At 38.2% G+C, this 12066-nt stretch overlaps 1 protein-coding gene across 3 annotated transcripts in view; it reads left to right on the forward strand.

Moving 5' to 3' along the window:
* The window catches only part of FGF14 (fibroblast growth factor 14), a 391737-nt gene that overhangs the window by 81810 nt on the left and 297861 nt on the right, over positions 1–12066 (forward strand). The window lies entirely within an intron of this gene.

Raw genomic sequence — 12066 nt, forward strand, 5'->3', positions numbered from 1 at the left:
CTGTCTCTGTGATGAGCAGGATGAGCTGGGGTCCTGTGAGCATGCTGTTGGACCAAAGTGGCGCTTGGGTTTTCCCGTCGCTTTCTCAGACACTGGAGACACCCAGTGTCCACTTTGCAGGAAGTCTAAGCTTTCACTTAATACAAGAAACTACAGATGCAGGATCAGGATTACTGTTGTGTTTGCTGAAATCTCCTTTCTCTCACCTAGAGGAGAGCTTATCTTTAAAAAATTCCACTTTGTTTTCTAATTTGTTTCACTGGGTGATCTTGATAACTGGAATTGCGTTCCTTGTCTGGTAATGATTAACTTTTTTTTTTCAATCTGTCTAGCTTCATTTTCCTGACCATATTCTTGAATGAGGTTCTCATCAAACAGAACATTTTCAAGATTCAAGAATTTCCATTAGATAGTGATGCCAGCAGTGCCTCGAATTTCATATGGAATTGGAAGTAAAAATAATAATAGATATGTAAAGTTATTCTCAAAATTAAAATATAAGCTGTTATTTTACAAAGGTATACACAGGGAATGCATAAAATCAACTGGTTTCCACACCTTCATAATATGGTGTTCATATGACTCCACAGCAATTATATTTTATGAACTCCACCACATCAAACTGTGAACACGTCTTAAATTTCTGCATATTCTATTACCACCTGCAGTTGTTCAAACAGAGAAACCTAATAAATTATCAGCAGAGGGATTCAGGCAGTAATAGAAGGAGAGTGACTGTAGAATTCATGTCTTTCGTTAGAACAGTACCAAAAAATCTAGTAAAATGATTTTACCAATAACCTACGGCAGAGATGGGAATTTCCTGGGGTTCATCCATTGTGCAGTAACTGGTTACTGGGGTTGATGGCCAGCCCATTCACATGTCTGAACTGGCCAAAATTAATGTGATTTCAGTCCCTGGATACAGCTGAAATTCATATAGAGGCTTTCTGTGCCTCAGGTACTTTCATGTGTAACATTCTGGTCCTGTCTTCTTAAGTGCTGTATGAGGATGATATGTAGGCTCCAAAAATACTTAGGCTGTCACTGAAAGTATTGCCCTTTGCTTCCAGTGACCTTTTTCAGCTGTAAGTAATCCTAAATTTTCAACTTTTACGGTTTATTTTTTTGCCAATCTGAGCCCTTGTGTTGCTTGCACCAGAGCAACCATTTGGATGGACAGGCAAAGCAACTATGTGCTTTGGTAGGACTGACTTTGCTTCCAGTTGAAATCAATTCCACTAATTCAAATGATGTCTTGTCTTGTAAACACCAGAAGATGTCTTGTTGAGGCTGAAACAGCAACAGATTATAGTTAGCTGTACTGAGGCAAAATCCATTGCCAGGTAGAGTGGCAAAGCAAAGCCTGAATCACCTATTTTAAGCCTCTTTCATTCTACATACATGTCTGTACAAGTATTTACACAGATATGCAAACTATTTCATCAAACACACTCAAAAAAACCTAGAAGCAATTAAAATTGGAATATACTGCCAATGGTATCTCATAATATTAAGCTAAAATGTTAGTTATTTGGAGCTATAGAACATGAGAATATAGATTCTTGTATGAAGATAAAATATAAACTAGCAAAACCAAGTTAATTTAGACAAAATGTTAATTATTCCACTGTCTGCCCTCAAAGAAATGTAGGGGGGAAAAAAAGGAACACTGAGAAATGTGAAAGAAGTTATAAATGCATTATGCCTGCTGCAGGCTTCTTCTTGTTTTTCTCTCTTTCATATAGATGCTATAGACATAATTTAAACTTTATTTTTGGTTACAAATTATTTTATAGTCTTCTGAAAAAAGGTCCCAGACAGTGCAGGAATGCTATACATTTATCTGTGTCAGCAATAAACATTATTCCTTCCAATGAAACCCTTTCATTTTGACTTTGAGCATCTGATTCAGAATCACAGAATGCTGATGTTATGGAAGTGGTTTAATCAATCACAAATAACATGGAAGGAGCATGAAGCTTTGTCCCTATGTGCTGTTAATTACAAATATCTTGATTTCAATTTATATTTGCACCCTCTTTTATTTGTTTGTCAAACAACACTTAGAAATTGATGTTTAGAAGGCAATAATTGGTCAGACAAAGGTATTCGATTTGCTTATGTAACAAAGGGAAAATCTAGCCTCTCTTGGGGACTTTTAAAGGCACTTACTCCATTGATTGTACCAGCCACTTTGACACTTACTACAGCTGTGATGCTTAAACAGTGCTTCAGAACATATATGCCAGTTAGAGAGACTGGATTTCTGTCATCTGCTTGCTTCTCATAACATGCATATAGCTTTGGTTATTTTTTTTTGCAGATGAAAGATATGATCAGAGCAGGTACAGATATCCCCAAAATAGCGTTCACCTAAGTCTGACAAGGGAATGCAGAAGCACAGATATATAGCTGCAATCTTGTTAGCAACAACAATCTTGTTACTGTACATCAGTGTTATTAGCTCCTGGGCTGTGCTTCTGCCTGCAACATACAGGTTTGTCCTGGGAAAGTGCAGTATACAAATACTTAAACTGTCCCTGAAAACAGCCCTTATTGGCTGAACAAATTACCACAATTTGTGCCGTTGGTTCTCATTAGCCATAATGAGAAAATGCAGATCTCTATTCAGACTTGGCAATCCCCCTGTCTCCTGTGTGGGAATTTTCATGCTATTCTCAGTAAAAGCAGTGCACTGATTTCCCAATCTCTTTAGAAAAAACTTCAATATATGCATAAGAAACATGAGAAGAAGACGATGGGATTATAATACTACTGAGATTTTTTTAAAACATTAATTTTCTTCCCTTTTCTGCTCTCCATCCTTTTACATTTCCTTTATAAACTCCCTACTTTAGAGAACTCAAAAGCCATAAAACAATAATCACCCCATACCTCCTCTTCACAACTACTCTGTCAGGAATGGAAAAGTGGTTTGTATCCATCATTCCACCTCACCAGAGCAGATGTCCTTTGCAATCACTTACATGGAAAGGAAAATTGTTTACTTGGATTTGTGTTATGCAGTTGAAGCATAGGGATTACACAAATATTGTACAATTTTTACTGGTTGTGTAGTTGTCACAGGCTGAACAATTCTGTTTCTCCTACTGTGAGATAGCTTGCATTAAAGGTAGGTGTTAAAACTGTCATCTTTTGTGACTTTTTGGCACAGAGGAAACCAAGACTATCTCTCTAGAGGTAGTTGTTGCTCAGTATTAGTCTGTCCTTTGTGATCTATCTGTATAGTTTGCAGATGCAACAGTGTGAGAGCTGATGCGGATGCTTTATTCTGTATCTTACAAGAGTGAGTAAAGTCAGATGGCAACTGTGTAGAGGATATGATCTGACTATAATCTCTATCGTTTGGTCTGTCGCGGTACCTTGATATCTTCAGAACTTTAACTTCCTAATAGGAATATTTGAACTGACTCTGATAAGGTAGGGACCTGGGCTCTTGATGTTGAATTTGATGCTGTCGCACTAATAAAAGTAGTAATACTCAGCAGAGCATCAATACTAATTATTTTCCAATATCAACACATAGCATTATCTGTAGTGGAAAACCACCTTGCCTTTGGCTTGTCATATTACAAGGACCTGCTTGCTGCTGAGGATTTGGCTAGTTTATGTTTCTCCTGGTCTTTCTCTTGGTGTCAGCCTTCAGCAGATGCCTGAAATAGAAGAGGTATAATACAGACTGTGGGTAATCCTCACAGCTGTCTGCAGCTTAAGAGTGGATCCACTCTCCAGCCCCTTTGAGAAGAATTTTCTAAGGTGGAACACAGATACTGTCATAGCAAAAAGCTATAAAAAATGTGACTAAATATATAGGTACAGGGGGTAATAAAAAAACCCACCCTGTTTGCATTGCATTTTGTTTCATATTTAAGGCAATTTACCAGTCAAAAAGTCTTTAACTTAAATTTTTCTGATTTCCACCCTTTCCTTTAGAATATAGACAATAGGTACAAAATTTCAGTGTTGCAAGAAGATTATTATTTCTGCTGCACTCCCAAGACATTGATATTTTTAGTACAAATCAGTGTGATGCCTTAAACATTTGTGATAAAGCAGCACCAAGATTTGAACTATGTATAGAAGGTATGTACTGATGCTTTGTAATATATATATATATGTGGTATTGGCTTTTAGGCCTTTACATATCTGTCTCAGAAGTGGTTGATTGCAATGGAATATGGGAGCTGTGTTGCTCTCTGTTATTCCAAGCAACAAAAATTCTGAAAACAAAAGGAATTTTAACTCTTGTGTTTGATCTGCCTTGGCACCTTAGAAGATTAGGTCATTAACCTTGGTGAAATATTTCATGACAGCAGTTCACATTCAAAAATAGTCTGGTATATTTTTTGACTCCTTGTCAGAGCATTTTGAGGCAGGACATATTTAGGCAGAGTTTGATCTTCACAATCAAGTGCAAGTATCCCATTAGTGCTCATTGTTCTCTGATAGCTCGCTGACCTGACCAACCATTTTACAATTAGGAGGATTTTTAAATGACTGGCCGCCACGAGAAGATGTGACAGGTTCTTTGTAGCCTGTCAGGCTTGCCTTGCTTTGGAAAAAGATTGAGATGAATTGTTTTCTCTGTGAACCTATTTTCCCTGGGAAGGGTGGCAGTGCATCCTACATTATTGTAGCATGTCAGAATCTTTTTAAAAAAAAGTTATACAAGAGTCTGTAAGAATTTCTTTTTAGCCTCTATTTCCAAACAAAACCCCCCTTCTTTCAAGGTTCTTTTAAATCCTGTACACTCTTTTTATCTCTACCCTACTGAGTTATGCATCACCATATCGTAATAAGTAGCAACGTCCTGTTCCCCCCTTAGCCTCTGTAAACTCACGATCTGCTGCATGTCTCTCCCATGTTGTTTCAAAGAAGAAAGCCAGGCTTGTTCTGGCATCTATGCTAGAGTGAGGAGTGTATAACAGTATTATATCTGGCAAGTAATATGGATGCCTTGTTTGATCACATCAATCATTGACTTTGTGGCTGAGGCTTTTTAATGATAGTACCAAGCACGTTCCAGGAATCTGACTGAAACAGAAAAGGCTGGACCCAAAAGGCACTTGTCAAAATCTGAATGTGTCTCAAGCAGAATTCAAAAGCCAGGGCACAAAGCTGTGATGTGGAAACTGCTGCTCATCTGCTTCCTAACCTTGGAAGGACAGTATGAGTGCTGCTCTCTCTGACGGCAAAATTTCTTGGGCACCTGGAATCTGACTTCTATGATTCTTGATGTGGTCAAATAGCTTGCACTGAAACCCCATTTGGATTCAAAAGCTTCATCTCCTTTGCCCTTTGGAGCACTGCTAATGTGAACTGGATACACCGAGCACAATGTGTTGATGGCTACTGCTGCTGTTCAAAACAGCATTAGAGAAATTTGAGATAAAAACTGTTTTCTTGATGCCTCAAGACCCAAGTTCCTTATGGTTAGAGGGTACTAGATATGGGGAGGGTGGTATTGTTCAAAAACTGAGCCCAAGCTACCAAGCTTCTCTTATAGCTTGCACCCCAGAAGTGATCATAGGGAAGAGAAGGAGGAAACTGTATCAATCTGGTATAGGACAGACAACATGAAAGTGTGTAGAGAAGGTTAGGGACCGTGCCAAGGGGTCCAGGAAGAAAAAGGCAGCTGGTGGTAGTGGGATGGTGTTGGAGACAGGAGAAGAACACTTTGCAGTGAGGCATGCCAGGTGAAGTGCTCAGGTAGCAAGTAGCAAATGTTGGTACAGTTTCCTAATGAGCCAAACCTTCCAACTTTCAGGAGATTGCCCAGTACCACTTGATAGGCATGGTTCACTAAGGAGGAGGGAAATTTCTCTGCTTTTTGACTTCCTATCTCTATGTAAAGCAAGTTCACTACTATATGAGAAGCAGCTACTGTGGTCCCTCATTGAGCTGAGAAATGCTTATCTGACGTTATTAAAATGAATCTTTGGATTGGGAATGGGCATTTGTGCTCTCTCAGGTGTGTATTGCAGCTACAAAATACAGCATTTATAGTTTTTAGGTGACACTTCCTGGTGTGAGGTGGAGTAACTGTCATAGGTGAAAAACTGGATTGAACTATGAATGCCATGAGATGGCAGATGAGGGATGCATGCATGCGTGTAGGTGAGTGTCCCAAGTTGAGCTGCTGAATTGAGCAGAAGACTGCTACTTACTAACTGCAACCAGCACAAGTTGCTTGTAAACTCTGATAACACCTGGACTAAACAGAAGTGTAATGTTCTCAGTTCTCCACCTAAGAGAGACATGAACCAGAAACAGCAACTGGGTGTCTGATCACACACTGTGCTTCTGCATGTAGCCAATTTAAATCAGGAAAGCTGGGGGCTTGGGGTGCTGGAAAGAAGAGCTGATGTCAATAAGAAGGGTTTCTGAAAAGAAGAAACAGTCTTTGAAATAAAAGAAGGGAGCCTGGAAAGATGAAAGTGAAGAACTTGGTAGGAAGAAAGATCTTGGAAGTGATCCTGGAGACCAAAGATCTCACCAAGACCTATGTGGAGATGAATGCCAGGGGACACCTGGGGACCTTGCCTTGTAACAACCAACATGGGTCATGGTGAGCAGTTCTGTCTGACTGTCCTGGTCGAGCAGCAATATTCATACTGGAAAGGGATGGCAAGATCTGGTAACTATAGCACTGGAGGCGGTGGAAGTGTGATTGCCTCATAATCAAGTAGAGCAAAACTCTTGTCTCACTGTTTGTTAAGTATACCCAGTACACAAATTCTCTGGAGAATGTTGTTCACTGTCTTTGCCCGTGGCACTCTGAATCATGAATCCTGTGGTTACTGGGGTCCCAGTGACTTGGCGCAGCCTTACAATTGCAAATCTACCTTCCCTTAGGGAGTAGGAATTTCTGAAGCTGGAAAGATTTTCTACCACATCCATTTTGCCTCTGTCATGCATTAGCAAATCCTACAACTATTTCAGGCCAGGAACTCATATAAAGTTAGCATTTTCTACTAAAACTGGGGCTTTGGAAGGGCTTATAATTATCTAACTGAATGATGCGACCTGAACTTTTCTAAGACAGATGGTTTTAAATATAAAAATACCCTTCCTGTAGATACATAATATAATTTTGACTTATTTCTCCTCTCCTCTCCTAAGTGAGTGACAGTATTTAAGACTTGCAGATACCTCAGTACAACTACAATGTGGCGTTCTCATCTTCTTCACCTCTTTCCTTCCATCTTGCTTTTTTATCTTACCTTTCTCTAGTTTGTCATCTCCCTATTCTTTTTCACTGATGTACTATCTGGTCAGGTCTTCCCTTTCCGTAACTGCTCAGAAGGCTTTTATGAGTGCAAGTTCATTGCCATGGAAGAGTCTGTGAAATACTTTCAATGTCCATATACACTCTCTGCAAGGATTTATAAGCAGAAAAAGTCAGTGTACCATCAAAGCAGGAAAGGCATTAAATTTCTTTAGCTATGGAAAATCACTAGCAACAAATTTGGCTTAGATATAGTAATGCCATTGCTGCTTTGCAGGTTATTCCATTTGATTTGAAATTTAGATTTACTGATAGACATGTGTCTGGTAGAAGTCACAGAACCAGTAAAACTACTGGACTGATGCTGGGGTATAGGTAATAAGCAGTGGTTTTGTATTGAAATGAGAACAGAAATAGGCCATATGGGACACTGCTAGTAACACCACTGGAGGTACTTCTGGCATGAGAAGTGTACATGTGCTAGAATTAGGTCATGCTCCTTGTCCAGTTTCTAGCACAAAATTGTCTGACTCTGGCACTTGCCCCAGTGCACCTGAGGGAGAGTGATCTGGCCTGGCATCTGTCATCAGTTTTGAATCTTAAAATGGAGATTTATGATAGTCTGTGGAAAAATCAGTGCCTCAAGCAGATCTGCCATGGCTTGCATTACCTTCCCTGAGGGTGTCTGTGATTCTTGACAGAGCCTTGGTTGTTAGTAAGGAAAACAGGAAACTAGAAGGCTTTTATTTGAAAGAAAAAAAAAATCTTACAGGGTTACTTTAAACTGAACATTATGAGAAGATATGTCTCTATAAAGATGAAGGGTGCACAAGCTGGGTATTCTAGCTCTGAAAGGCGCAGACCTTAGAGATTTTTTCACTTTATCTCAGCAGCGTAGACCACAGATCACCAGTTGAAATCATCTTGGTTCTTCTAACTGACTGGTTACTTGCCATTGCAAAAGTCTTAGTTACCATCTACATGTCAAACTCTCTACATATAACAAGTGACTTCTTAGTCTCTTTGTAGGTTGAATTGCTTATGTCTGTGCTAGTCAATAAAATGAGCCAGGAGATGGCCTCTGGCCCTGAAGCTGGCTCATTCAGCTTGCCATTATCCTTGAGATGATGCTCTTGCTTTTTAAAACAAGACTACACAGACCTAGCTAAAACCTTGTAAGAAACAGCTGTAATGTTTTAATACTCTGAAGGACCATTTACCGATGCTCAGACATGTGTATTTGTGCCCAACAGGTAGATGTTAATCTAAGCAAAATCTCTGTGCCCTTTCTAGAGGTGTTCATTAGCCAGCTAAGGCATAAAATCTACCTAATGAGCTGTGTTTGTCCCGTATTAGGGATATGGAGGATGCCAGTACAGGGTGTGTATGTGGCATGGCACTAGACCTGCTTGATATCCTGCATCCTCTGCCAGTATGTTGGATTGGGATTTGAATACTAGATGCTGGGATTACCATGGTGGATAAAATTTATGCTGGTGGGCGAGGCAAATATTGTGTGTTTCTTAAATGAAGAGGTTTCTCCCTGAGTTCTGTTACTAGTGCTTTCATCTAGAATTAATCAGATTTTAATGGTTTAAGTGCACAAAGGTTGATGTAAATATTATAAATATTTCAACACTTTTTTCTTTTGTTCCTGCAGTGTAACATGGCATTTATACTCTTTATTGCCCAACTGATCATATGCCTTGCAAAACTGCACAATCCTTAATAATAGAAAGTCCTTGTAGGCCTAATGTCAATGATGCAGGTGAAGAAACGCTGTCTTTTTGATCACAAAAGGAAGCTGTGCAGTGGAAAACCACAACTATTTTGGATTTTAGTTTTATAGATCACATAATGTTGGATATTTAACAATGAATGGATAACACAGCAAAATATTACACCCCTTTAAGATGATTAAATGAATGCCTTCTTTGATTGATGAACAGCTTAATGCTAGAAATAACTTAGGAGGCTTTTTTATGTCAGCCTGTTTGTAGAGAGAGTGTGGCAGTGTTTTAAGTAGTGCAGTATGTTCTGCGAGTTTGGTGCAGTGCAGCAAGCTTGTATAACATTAGCATCATCTTGATGTTACATTTGGATCTTAACTTAGAGAAATGGAAAATATCCAGTGTTTTGCCTGCTTTTCTGTGTCTTTACCCCTAGTCTTCTTTCCTTAAAAATAAAATTGTAGCTCAGCAAATAAGTCCCAGTACAATGTTGCTATCAGCCAGCCCACCATTTCCTGTGGATTGATTTTTGTCTAGATGGTTAAAGACTCTTGAGCAAAATTTATGCTAACTCTGAGAAGTCATGGGTCTAAGTTGTTTTTTAGCCCCACATAAGTAGGGAACAACGGTAGGATGCTTCTATGCTTTTCTCAGTGTCCTTAAAAAACAGTTTTAGAGTCAGATCCATTCATTGTCAAGCATTATCAAAAGCACCAGAGCTGGTAGTTCTTGCAGCAGTAATATTTTATGCTTTCTTTTCTCTGAAATCTTTGAAAACATCCATGTAACGCATTTTCCTTTAGTTATCAGGTTTGCTATTTTCTCACATGCATTTATTTCAGTGTACTAGGACAACCAGATTCCTGAATTCTAGAATGTGAAGGTCTCTTAAATGAGCTGAAGTCTTTAGCTGCTGTCTTTACAATTTTTCCTGCAGTAAAGGTGTGTTTTTCCAGGCCTTTTTCTGAAGATCTGCTTAGTCTCATAGTAATCTTTTCTGCTTACTCATAAAGGGGCAATCTAATTTAGAAGGCTGCTTCTTATGAAAGACAATCTTTTTATCTGCCAATTTTGCCCTAATTTTTTTGGAATGAAGTCATCTTTTTCACAACTGAGGACTAAAAATGACAAATTATTTAATTTATTTGTCCAGGTAGAATAAAGCATTTTTTTTTTAAATCAGGCTTATTTCAGGATAAATGCACCTACACTACAATCAGCAGTCATCTTTCCTATTTTCTCAGTTCCTCACCATGATCATTCATTAAACTGTATCTTTTCAATGTAAATACACTGCAACAAAATAAAAGTGTTTTATGACCATAACTCTCATGGGTGTTGTTGCTAGGCTGTTTATGCATACTGTGATTATTCTGCAGCTCTTAGGAGGGGTAACAGTGATGCAGTAATTCATAATTTCATAAAGTATAATTTACCAATCATAAGATTCAAATGCTTTTAAATAATAAAATTTTAGAGGTTTTTTTTTTTTGCAATGTATCTCTGCCTAAATCTTTCCTAATGCCAAAAGAATAGCAGGAAAAAGAGAAATGGGTCAGGTAGGAATTTTCTGGTATTTTGAATATATTTCTATATGGTATTTTTTATATGCCGTTACATATTTTCAATCACTGTCAGCCTCCTCTCTCCTTTTTCTTCTATTTTCTCTCACTTTTTCTTTTTTAAATTTATTTTAATATTTTAAATCCTAGTCTTCTTCTTTCAGTTTCCTGAACCTAACTAAACCTGCAGAAGAAGAAATTTCTGGTTCATTTCATTTTATATAGTTTCTGCTAAAGGAAGTTCATTCTTAAATGATTCCTATAAATTAGCTTTCCAACAGAAAATGAGTCTTGGTGTTGGATGCTGCACCAAAATCTGATGATGCGAAGACATCTGGGCTAAGGCAGAAAAGAGATTTAAAGCTGACTTTTTTCTTCTGAACTCATTCTGCTCTCCCACACACATACATGCACAATTTCTCTCCTCTGCCTCCTAGTACATTTGCCACCCCACTTCTTTCTTACTCTTTTTTTTTTCTCCCTCAATAAATATCTAAAACCTGGAATTAGAGAACGGTTATATTCATGTTGCATTTAATTTAAAGGGAAGCTCTGAGTGCCCTGCCCGGGGAGCATAGACCAACATTTCTCGAAGGACTTGGCATGCAGTGGTAAGGCAGAATAAAATACATTGAAATACCACTCAAACCTCTACTCTCTTTTTTGATAGCTTCTTATTCTCAAAGTTTTAATTTAAATATTTTTGTTTTTTCTTTCTTTTTTTTTTTTTTTTAAATACAGACATGCCTTTTTTTTCTAGTATTTTTAACACTGAGTGTAAAGGATGATGAATTTAAGGACAGCTGCTGCCCAGATGGTCTCTCAGCTCTACTAACAAAGTCACTTTTTTCTCAACTGTGCCTGGACATGTTCACCACAGGATGGAAGCTGAACACTTTCTTTAACTAAGATGATGCAGGACCACAGTGAACATAAGGAGTTTTTATATCTCCCAGATAGAATAACAGATCAAAGGATAGATTAGGGTGGAGTCTGGAAGTCCTAAAATATTTTTAAAACTACCAGAGCCTGGTCTTCACCAGTGCTTCATCTCAGAGTTAGTTACCACAAAAATACAGCGTGGGTTTGTGCTGAAAAAAAGGCTGTGTGAAAGAAATGGAATCTGTCTGATATTCACAAAACTTTGAAATGTTAGCAGCCATGAATACAAAGGCTCGAGAAGACCTGGTAACCATTCTAATGACTTCTTCCTTGGAATGCCACTTTTGAAGGTATTGTCCTTGTTTATTTGAAAAGAAGGAATTACCTGATGCAGTTGCAACCCCCAAAAGTGTGAGATAAGTGCAACTTACATTGCATGGCTGCTCAGAAAGATGATGTTAGAGGTTTAGATGTTAGAGGTTTAGAAAGAAAGTTTTAAAAATGCCGTTAAGATTGTTTCTAATTAATTGTAATTTCCAGCGGTTGAATTCTCCTGTTTCTCAACCTTTGCATTTCTCATTAGTACTATTTTATTTCTTTTTCTCCTCCAACCCTCTTATGAAATATTATCATCCTCTGC

Source organism: Manacus candei, unplaced genomic scaffold (assembly GCF_025592945.1).
Source record: "Manacus candei isolate 608988 ecotype Guabito, Panama unplaced genomic scaffold, ASM2559294v1 h1tg000014l, whole genome shotgun sequence".
Classification (NCBI taxonomy): domain Eukaryota; kingdom Metazoa; phylum Chordata; class Aves; order Passeriformes; family Pipridae; genus Manacus; species Manacus candei.